Below are 11,723 nucleotides of genomic sequence, written 5' to 3'. Positions count from 1 at the left end.
CCAGATGCTGGAGTCTGCTATGGTCTCCTGATGTTTTGTTTTGGTTTACTTTTTTGGCTATTTGTGGGCTTGATCTCTGGTCTTGGGTGCTGTCCCTCAGCACTTCAGCTCAGGGCTGGCACCCTACCATTTGACCCAAAGCACCACATCTGGCCCTTTCTGCTTATGTTTTGCTGAGGAATCAGATCCAGGGCCTCTTGCAAGCACTGTACTGCTGAGCACCTTACCAGCCTGAGCTCCTGACTATTATCGGTTGCTGGAGGCCTGTGTTGTTCAATTCCTAGCCTAGAATACATGGGTCAGGTTCTTGTGAAGTTTGGGCTTCTCTTGTCCTGAACCCCCCGCATCTTTTGCTGTCACAGGCATGATTACCAGGAGTGCAGTTCCCTGTTTTTCTCCCTTCTGCTGAGGTGTATGCTCAGCTTCTGATTTCAGTTGGGAGGAGTTGGTTATGTTGCACAGGCACCAGATACCCAGGCCTGGTCCCAGACCCCAGCCTGGGCACACTTGTTGGACCTGTGCTGCTGTGTATCCCACCTAGATTACACAGCTTTGAGTACACAGTTCAAATTTCTTCCACCGTTGGGTGTCTTGACCCAGTGGCGCTGTTCCAGGCTTGGGCATTTAAGCTTCCTTCCAGGGTCTCTCTTGTTCTAGCCTGGCCAGCTGAGTGTGATCAATGGGCGGGTGGAGCTCTTGAAAAGTTTCTAGTTTTAATGGGTCCTGTGGTGCAGGTTTTGGGGTAGGGGGTCTGGGGATTCCCACCAGCTCTGGTCTCCCTTGAGGAATACAGTGTCCCCTGCGGGGTACTCACCCTGGAGCTAGTTGTTTCTGTGTGATGTAGGTTGTTGGTTGCCATTGCAGTCAGAGTTCAATTGAGGTGGTTGTGGGCTAGGCTGAGAGGTGGTGGCTCTGTGTGTTTCTATTCTGTCACGGCCTCCTTTGACACTGTTTGGGTCCACTCCACGGGATGGGCCTCCGGCGTCCACCAGAGGGGTGGGGAGGGGCCTCTGTGCAGGTTCTGATTGCTGGGGTTTGTCTCTGTTTGCGATCTCTGGATCAGCACCAGTTCCTCTCAGTTCTGCTCTGGTCTTCTGTGGGCATCTCATGTATCTCTGAAGTTCCTGCCATGGGGCTGAGTGGCTTTGGTGGGATGGACCCTCTCTGCTCCAATGGAGAGTGAGGGGAAGAGGTGGGATCTTTGTGTAAGTTCCCTGCTCAGAGGTTTCTTCATTCATCAGGATCAGCCAGTCTGACACTGATACCCCAGGGGTCTTTGGTACGGGTGATCTGCAGACAACTCCCTGTGTCTCTGGGCCACCGGCAGCTCCCACCAGGCTGGGCTGGCCATGGCTTGGCACGCTGCTTTGTGACCAATAGACGTTGGGGGAGACGTCTTCAAGCTTCTCTGTTGTGAAATTCTTCTTTTCAACTCCTGTTTTTCTCTGGATGTTGATTTTTTTTGTTGTCGGTCTCTTGGGGAGATTAAACGTTGGAACTCAAACTCTCTTTTTGGTTGGGGAGAGCTGTGGCATTCCCCTACTTCCCCATCACCATCTTTGACCCCCTCGAGTTTTTGCTTTTTTTATTCAGAAATAATTTTAATTTATCTGTTGAAATGAGTACTAAAGAAACTAAAGATATTTCTGGTGCTTATGAGAAAAATTATACTTTAAAATATTCTGTATTCTGTTTGTATAATGCCCATAATCTATTTTCTTCTTTCCTAGATAAAAGACTTTGAATTCTACATTGTTTTATAATATATAGGTTCATTAATAAATGTGTCCTTTCAAATTGCATATCATACCAAAACAGTTTAAGATTCCTTTTTTACTAGGTACTTATAGTATATTTCATTGGAATAAAATGACAATGTTGTCTAATTTTAAAAGTTTTATAACGATTATGCTATGTAAAGGCCTTTCTAATGTGAAGATTTAATACACTGATGTCAAACTTTTATTTATATGAATTACATTTATTGTTACATTTCTAATTTTGTAATCAACTTTTTAATAATTGTTTTTCATTTCTTGCATCTGAAGAATGAAAAATCTGGAATAATTCACAGATTTTCATATCATCCTTTGCAATTGCCATGTTAATCTCTGTATTGGTGTAATTTGGGTACATGTGCTGCTAAAGCATGTAATGTCTTCTAAATTTAGGTAGTTAATGATGCAATATTTATACAGGATTATATCCTTGGGTGCCTGTTTGTAACAAGGAAACCTTATTGTTCCTAACAATTTTACTGATCTTATTTCCCTAAAATTCTGTGTATAATGGAAAATAATTATATTGTTCAGTTGATTGCTCACGTTTGTATTTTTTTTGTCAATGACTATTTTAAATCGTTTTCATTTTAGTTTAATCATACTTTGAAGCATTTTTAGCTAGGTCCAAAGGGGATGGCTTTTTCAAGTACTTATTTATTCAACTGAGTTTGCTCTGTGTAGCTAATGGATTCAAAGAGCTACTTGTAAACTTCTGCAGCTGAAATTTTCCCAAATGAGGTCTCATTGGCACAAATGTCTACCTGACACTTTACCCTTTTTCCATGTAGGATCAGACCAACCAGAATGTCTTACCCTGATTGCGTAAATTGTCTTACTTGAACAAAATAAATGTTAGTTCCAAGGGATCATATGTATATCCCTCCCCCACAGTATAACCTCTGCTTTCACTATATTTGATGTCAGTATAACTTGTGGAGGAGATGGGGAAAACCAGTTGTTTAATGACACAGGTGGACCTGTTGCAACAATGAGAAGTACAAGTTGTCATGTCCAAAACTAGCTTTACAACGTCGGTGCGGGGGGGGGGGGTGGAAGGGGGGGAGGAGAAAGATTGGGATTGGGGGGGTATGGGGGAGGCTGGGAAGGGATGTGAAGGGTAAACAAAGGAGGAGGCTGCAATGCTTGGTAAGAAATGTACGCATTATCCTGCCCATGTAATTGTAACTCCTCTGTACAGTATGTTCACAAATAAAATTAAATTAAATTAAAAAAAAATAAAAAGTTTCTCTCAAAAAAATAAAAATGAATATTTCAGACAGAACTTTTCAGACTGGAAGGTTTTTATCAAAATATAATTGTTTATTATCCCTACCATTTCAAAAGTAGCTAAAGCCAAGAAAGTGAAAAAATTGTTCATATGCATGATTACCTAATGTCCTGGCCTGTCTACCTACCAACCAGGCAGGAACTTAGACTACTGCCTTTCTATCACCAAATATTTTCATAGCTCCAGGAGAAATCCATATGTTTCTCCTTGTTATTAGGCCTTAAATTTGTAATGTTTCCTCTTGCCTCCAGTCTGTAAATCTACAAAAGTTAAAGGTTTAAGTCTAACTCTATCAAACACTGAGGTAGAGATAATGGAAAAATACTTTAAAACAGAGTTGCTTTTGATTCCCTAACCAAAACAGAGCAATGCAAAACATGTGCCATTTTATTATATTATATTTAGTTATATATTTTATATTTATATGTGCTGAATTTATATTTCACACAGTGAAACTTACTAGAATCAATTGATAATTTGATAAATAAATTGATATTTATTTATTCCAATAAATAGAATTGGAATATAAAAAATTAGGTTTATAATATATATTAGAATATAAAAAGTATCAATGCAATGTCTTCGGTATAAACTTGTGATGCCTTCTAAGTGTTCATGGTCTTCTGAATTCACATTTTTAAAAATCAATGTTGTTTTCCTCTAATCTCTAAGAGATTTTACTCTGATGCTCTATTTATTGTTTTAACTCACTGGTCCCAAACTGTTTTTCTACATATTTCTGATGCATTCCTACATATTATACTCCAATTGTGCTACTATGATATCTAAAAGACATTATTCTTCTATAGACCCATGGGTCCTAATATCTTATGGCTGGGTTACCTGCATCATCAGATAACAGGGGCAAGACTTCTCACCTAGGCCTACGCAACATGCCAGCAGACAGTAACTGAAAATCCATCTCAATTTCTCATTTCTTATATTTCAGGGCTTCAATTCCTCGAGAAACAAGAATTAGCAGCAAGCAACTGTGTAATGTAAGGCAACTTAAAATGAAAGATGAAGTCACAAAATCGAGAGAAATTACTGTATTTCAAACTGAATTTACAGATGACCAGCCCATATGAGTGAACAAGATCAGAAAGTGTCACAAGATTATTTTTAATACCCCTCCCCTAATGACTAATGTAATATTTCAGTCCAGCATAAGTGGGCCCAAAAAATAGTTCCTGGAAGGATAGATCTGTGATTGATCTACCATGGTCAGGAAAACGACTTAGAGGTTAAATGTAATTCAGCAAAACATTAATTGAGAAGATCGTTTGTGCTTCAAAACACTGGTACTTTAGTACAACTTGGTTCTGTGGTATAAAAATGTTGTCATTCTCAAACCAACCTACATTTAATCTCCTGAAAGTGTATTCCTTTTCAAAGAAACTTTTTGAAATCACACTTACCAAAACAACATTTGATAAGTAGATGACACTTAGTGACATTACAAGTTTTTCAAGTGTAGGGAGTAAGTTATAATAGAGTTGATTCATTTACCCAGCACTATTGTCAGACAGGTTCAACCATTCATTAAAGTCTAGAAATAGTACCACGCACCATTTGTGTTGCTCAGTAGGTGCCTTCCAGAAATGTGTTAAATAGGTCAGCCTCCCATATTTCAACCCTAAACATTAGCTAATAAAGTAAATTTCATCACTTAATAAGGGGCATTTTAAAAAGTCACAAATACTTGCCTTATCATATGCTGTTTTGTTTTCCCTCTGTCTAACACAGTAAGAAATATGTCTTTAATTCTTGAATATGGGTACTCATCTGAGATGTGACAAAATCTATCTTCTATTTCTATCATATTCTTCTATAGTAGTATATGTTACTTTTCTTCTTTTTCCAAAACTTATAGGTAGTAGAAAGTTTTATTCCATGTAAAATAAAATAATCACACATCATTGTACAAAACCATTTATAAAAACTGGTAGTTAAGAATATATTCAAAGCCATTTTTAAACTTTCTTGTTGACTAATGATTAATCTTCAAATGGATGAGAATATAATCATGTCTAAGTGTTTCAAATCTCCAGTCTTGCAAATTGTTATTGCAGATGAATGAATTATGGAAATATAAGATGACATTAGTTCAAGTATGTGCAGGACTGAAACTCCATGGAATGTATATAAACCTTTCAAATATTAACAGACAGTTTAACAGAATGACTATCAGGAAGTTGAAACCAGAGAGCCATAATAGTAAAGACATAGAATGAATGAAAAATGGAACAAGTGGCAAGTACAGCTAGAATACTCAATGTACATATTTGAGAAAGAAGTGGTAAATCAGAAATAAATCTTGGAGAAGGGGGTGGTTGAGAATGATAGATGGTGTCACTGTGATCCAGGAGCAATGGATAATTAGTTGGACAAATTTAATTGTAAGACACCTGCTCAAACTTTGGAAATTCAGTTAAAAACACAAAAACACATAAAAATCACAACCAAACAGCAATCTGTAGGGAGTATGAATATGACCTCTCAAAAATTTTAAGCAGTTAATGGAGGTAAGTCTTAGTAAAAGCAAACAAAGATGTTCAAAGAGGGTAGTTTGGCATAGGGGAGGATTCTGAACAGATTTAAATAGATTATCTAAGGTTATAAATCACCTATATCTGCTGCAAATATTATCTTTCTTCTATGAGTTCTCTTTGTCTGAACTTGATACTCCAGTCCTGAGCCACAATTGATAGCTTGGAAAAATGTAATGGAAGAAACAAGATGAAGAACCCATTACTCCACTGTAGAGAAAACAATCCTCTATTTTTTCTCTCATCTCTCTTCACTACATTTTATTCATACTTTTAGGTCAATTCATTTTGAATTACATTTTCCTTCTTTATTCTGGCAAAGTATTTGGTCAAATAATTCACTAAAAGTTATTTGCCATTTTTTTTGATTATGCTGTTTAATTGACTAAGTGAGTCCATTAAACTTTCCTCTTGCATTTGGTTGCCATGAAACAACATCTATGTTAATGAGGACAAATCTAATGTAAAAATTGTCTCCAGAAAACCAATCCAAGAAACTGTGATTACAAATACTTTGCTAACTTTTTTTTTCCTTTACCTTGAAAGTCTCCTTGTGTCTAAATTGCCCAGAAAAATAGGTACTCCATCACTTTTTGTTTCAATCAATTCTAAACTCAAGGATATATTTTGCTAACAAGATGTTTAGAGGAAGCCAAAAAATACTCCATTTTTATCTTCTCACTTAAGACTCTCCTTAGATACCATATCAGGAACAGTGAAGTTTTTCTTTGCAAAATTATTTCAATATATTATTTTTCTCTTGTTCTTGCATTTGCTCACCAAGATGTATGGAGAAGAATAGAGGTAAATCACCCATCCCTTAGAAGACAGGTCTGTTACAAAAGGACAACGCTTCTGTGTCCTACTTCTATGTCCTCCTCTAAGCAATTTCCTGATTTCCAATTAAACACAGCTTCTTGGCTATTGAAGCCTCACCCACTGGTTCATCTTCATCGTTTCTCTTTTAAAACTCTTTTAAGGGTAGAGACCCAGCTATATACACCAATCTGAAAAAGATCCCAAACCTCAAAATCTAAAGGAGTTTTATGACTCTTCAGGAGGACGATTGGGAGACCTAGGACCCCCCATGCCAATCGTTTGATCATCACATTCCTGCCTCGGTTTGTCCCCTTTCCTACTGGCCAATATTCGTCGGTGTAACTGATCTGGATATGACCCGGTGTCAGGAATGGTATTGGTTAGAGCCCCATTATTTTTTTTGTCTAGGAGACAACTCCTCCGCTACTTGCACTCTCAGCAATCACTGGCAACCCAATGACTCATATCCTTTTGCAGGTTTGGTACGTGTTCCCCCATTTATTGTTCTGGCTACTAATGACTCTCAGTTTTCCCAGGTTCAATTGATTCATCCGTGCACTAAAAGAGCAGTAGGATTGATCCTTGCAATCGGGTCGGCAATCACCGCTACTGTGGCTTCAGCTACCACCGCCATTATATTGCTGTCCCAAAGCGTGTCCACCGTGCAACAGATAAACCAGCTCATCCCTCAACTGTCATCCATAGAATTATAACATTTACAAGTTGCCAATCATCTTAAGGGATGCCTCATTGTGCTCCAACAACAAATAGACTTGCTCAAAGAACAGATTACGTTTCTTTGATTACAACAAGGAGGACTATGTAATGCTATGACTAATTCTGTCTGTCAGCTTTCCACTCCCGTACCCAATTTCACTGAACTTAGTAACTACATCAAAGGCCCTAAGTCCCTTAAGTACTTAAACTTCAACCAAAACCTGCTGCATGATGTTACCCACCTAAACCAGACCACCATTCAGCTTATTCCCTCTGTCTCCTTTTTAGAAGATGTGCTTAAAAAGTTACAACAATGGTTTTCGCCATCCTCTCTGGTCATCTGGGGAGGCCGTGCCCTTGTAGGGCTTACTCTCCTAGGAATTATTAAATGCTTGCACTCCCGGCAAAAATGCCTCCAATGACGGATCACCATAATGACGGTCCTTTTAAAAGAAAAGGGAAAATTTGTGGGTAGAGTCGGTCAGATCTGGTTGAGTCAGCTAGAGTAGCAGTTGAAGCACACTTCCTGCTCATAGAGACGTGACCCACAGGCACGTGTGCCTAGCTTTCCAGCCATGAGCTGTCCGTGCTCCCTACATGCCCCCGGGGGACCAATCAGTGCCTGTCACCAAGCAGCGCCCATCATCAACTCCCTGCTAAGTAATTGGCTGGGAAGGACTCAGGAGGTTGGGAAAGCTGGGGCTATAAAATCCCAACCCTTGTGCAGAAATAAACCAGACCTGCTTAAGCCTGTTCTCCCACGTGTGTTCCTTGAGTGCGTCGTTCACACTTACATCCTGCTGGAGATCTAGCCCTACAATGTAGCAATGGGGGAGGCCTTATAGTCCTTCACCTTCATTAGACTTGAAGCTAAGAATCTGTGATTAGTTGGAAATCAGGCAATAGCTAAGAGGAGGACAGAGAAATAGGACATAGGAGCATTGTCCTTTTGTAAAAGACAGTCATCCATAGGATGGGTGATTCCACTCTATTCTTCTCCATAGATCTTGTTGAGCAAATGCAAGATGAAGAGAAAAAATAATCTATTGAAATAATTTTGCAAAGAATAACTTCACTGTTCCTGATATGGTATCTAAGGAGATTCTTAAGAGAGAAGATAAAAGTGCAGTATTCTTCGGTTTCCTCTAAGCATCTTGTTAGCAAAATATCTTTGAGGTTGTAAGTGATTGATCCAAAAATTGGCAGAGTACTTATTTTTGAGGGCACTTTAGACACAAGAAGACTTTCAAAGTAAAAGAAAAAAGAAAAATGTATAGCTAAATATTTGTGATCACAGCTTCTTGGACTGGTATTTTGGAGACAAAGTTTTGCATTAGTGATTGTCCTCATTAACATTGATGCTGGGTTTCCGTGGCAACCAAATGCAAGGGGGAAGTTTAATGGACTCGCTTGGACAAGAAAACAGCATGATAGAAAAAAATGGCTAATAATATTTAGTGAATTATTTTGACCAATTACTTTGCCAGAACAAAGAAGGAAATATTTAATTCAAATCACTTGACTTAAACTTATGAATAAAAGTAGTCAATAGAAATGAGAGAAAACGTAGAAGACTGTTTCCTCTCCAATGGAGTAATGGGTTCTTGATCTTGTTTCTTCCATTCTATCTTCACAAGCTATCAAGTGTGGCTCAGGACTGGAATATCCAGTTCAGACCAAGAGAACTCGCAGAAGAAAATATTTGGAGCAGATGTAGGTGATTTATAACCTTAAACAATCTATTTAAATCTGTTAAAAATTCTCCTCTACCCCAAATTGCTCACTTCGAACAGCTTTGTATGCTTTTCCCAAGATTGTCCTTCATTAACTATTTAAAATTTTAAGAGGTCATAATCGTACTCTATAGAGATTTCTGTTTGGTTGTGATTTTTGTGTGTTTTTGTTTTTTGTTGTGTTTTTTCACTGAATTTCAAAAAGTTGTGAAAGTGTGTTACAAATATGTCCATCTAATTGTCCAATGTTCCGGGATCAGAGTCACTCCTTCTATCATTCTCAACCAACCCCGTCTACAAGATTTATTTCCGATTTACCACTTCCTTTCTCACATGTGTATATTAAGTATTCTAGCTGTACTTGCCCCTTGTTCCATTCTTCGTTCATTCTATGGCTTTATTATTATTCACTATTATTTATTTTCTCTTTTTTCATTTTTACTATTCTAAATTATTCTAACTGGAGAGTAGGGAATTGGTAGAGAGCAGAGGAAAGATTTTCCTCCATATTTAAAGGTAGAGACTGAAAATGAGGACCAGTGTTGTCTTCTTGTGCAGCTTATTCTAAGAATGAGAAAACAGGAAATAATGTCTTCTATGTAAATGGATTGGGATATGGCAGAGCAGAAAGTGAAATGATGCAACCAAAAATATAAAAGCAAAATAAATTAGGATAATTATGGAGCAATCATATTACCTATGAGAACAATGAAAGGGAGAGAAGAAGAAAGAGACAGATGTGCAATGATCTAGCTAGCCACAAAATCCATCCCTCTCATCAAATTATAGAGCAAATAAATTTATTTTTTAAAAGAGATGGAAATAGAATTTAAGATAAGATGTCTCCATTGTTTTTAATTATATTCTTATTATCTTAAATACTTGTACAAAGGAATTTTCATTCAACATATCAGTTTTTTTTAAGAAAAACGGTTCTTTATATAACTTTTCCACACCCTTCCAAACCTCACCCCACTTCAATTTTTTCTAGTTTCATACTATCTGCATTGAATATTACACCTTCACTCTCTTCCTCCATATTTCTCTTTATTCCTTCCTTTGGACTTCCACTCACATATTCCAAGTGATAGTTTCCTGGTATTCATTTTGTTGAAGTAAAGTTCAATTTTATAAGAAATTATACCTTTGAAATACTCCTCTGCAAATAGCATGCTTTGGTTAATAATTTTGTGTAAACTTGTATAAATTTCTAGCTTCCAAATATGGCTCTGACTTAGTTCCATTAATATATTTTTAGATCTATCCATTTTGTTGCAAATAATGTAACAGTCTTCAAAATGGATGGGTTCAATCCAATTGTGTATATGTGCCACACTTTCTCTAATCATCACTCTGCCAAAGGGCATCTGGGCTGTTTCCGTAACTTGGCTACAGTTAATAGTGCAGCAGTGAACATGATTTTGAAAGTGATTTTACTGTTACGCTATGGAATAATTCATCACTTCCTTTGTGGGAGCAATACTCTATCCAGTTTTCCAGAATAAGAACATCCTTCCCTTCATCTTCATCACAATGTATTGCAAGTCCTCAAAAACACACTTACCCCTACACTTACCCCTACAGGTCTCAATAAGCTAAAACACCACTGTGCCCATATTCTTTCAAAACATTTTTTTCATAATTGTACATATAATTTAGTGAGAACCTTCTATGTACTTTCCTAATGTGGGAATGAGGGACATGACAGAGTAAACGTAAGAAATATGCAACTTAATTAGTTATTATCATATTTATAATCATGTTCAGCTCTAATTCATAGCCTCACATAATATTATTTTAATCTTTATTTGATTACTTCATCTAACCCGTAAATTATATCAGGTGAGTTAAAAGCAAAGGCAAAAAGTGTGGTTTGGTTTTGACACCCTTGTTTGAGGTTGCACAACATGGGCAAATAGATGGATTGGAATTAATAGCTCTTATCCATTTTGTTAACGTAGAGATGATTTTCCCAACCTGATTCTTGAATTCATATTCCATTCAACAACAAGAAACATGTGATAATTTCCTTTGTTTTGCTCCTTATTAACTTTTTTCCATTTTATTTTACAATGGATGATTTCATGAATGTACTGTAGATACAAAAATATGTTAAAATATTTCTATCCGTATTTCATTGATATATACATACACACATATATTATGCAGGTTATAATGATAATGTATAATTTCAGTAACTGTACAATTTACTAAATTATTAAAACTATCGTTGGCTCATGCCTGGCATCCTGGTTACTCGGGAGGCTGAGATCTTACAATCATAGTTTGAAGCCATCCTGGGCAAGAATGTCCAGGAGCCTCTTATCACCAAACAACCAACAGAAAATCAGAATTGGAACTGTGGTTCAAATAGTAGAGTGGTAGCCTTGAGAGAAAAATCTCAGGGACATCATCCAGGTTCTTAGTTTAAGAAGTACAATCTACCCAAATAAAATCTATTTAATTTACACCTGTGTAATTAAAGTATTTCCATCACCCAAATGCACAACCATGATCATTTGCAAGGTAACTCTATTTTGTCTGAAGTACCATAAAATATTTTCACTTAAGTTAAAAGCATTGGAACATGGGTTCATTCTATCTCTCTCATGCATTTTTCTACTCAAATATTCAAATCTTACAATTATTCCAATTATTTAAAATCATAGCTTTTTACTTTAATACCCAAATATTAGAGTTTGAATTGAGTGTCTTGTGCCCCCTAAATGGATGTTCTTACCACTTTGTCTTGTCCCCAGCGCTAACTTATCCTGATTATTTTTCAGATCCTTGTGTATGACCTTGGGCTCAGTCCATGTTATGTTATTCTTCCTGG

General features: G+C 37.1%; 1 pseudogene; it reads right to left on the bottom strand.

The window, feature by feature from the left end:
* Positions 1–2,052: 2,052 nt before the first annotated feature.
* LOC138829657 (U6 spliceosomal RNA) lies at positions 2,053–2,151 on the bottom strand (annotated as a pseudogene).
* Between the last annotated feature and the right edge of the window lie 9,572 nt (positions 2,152–11,723).

Source organism: Dipodomys merriami, unplaced genomic scaffold (genome assembly GCF_024711535.1).
Source record: "Dipodomys merriami isolate MVZ:Mamm:240054 unplaced genomic scaffold, mDipMer1.0.p SCAF_1740, whole genome shotgun sequence".
NCBI classification, from domain to species: domain Eukaryota; kingdom Metazoa; phylum Chordata; class Mammalia; order Rodentia; family Heteromyidae; genus Dipodomys; species Dipodomys merriami.
The sequence above is the reverse complement of the archived record's forward strand: the minus strand, read 5'-3'. Positions and strand labels throughout refer to the sequence as shown.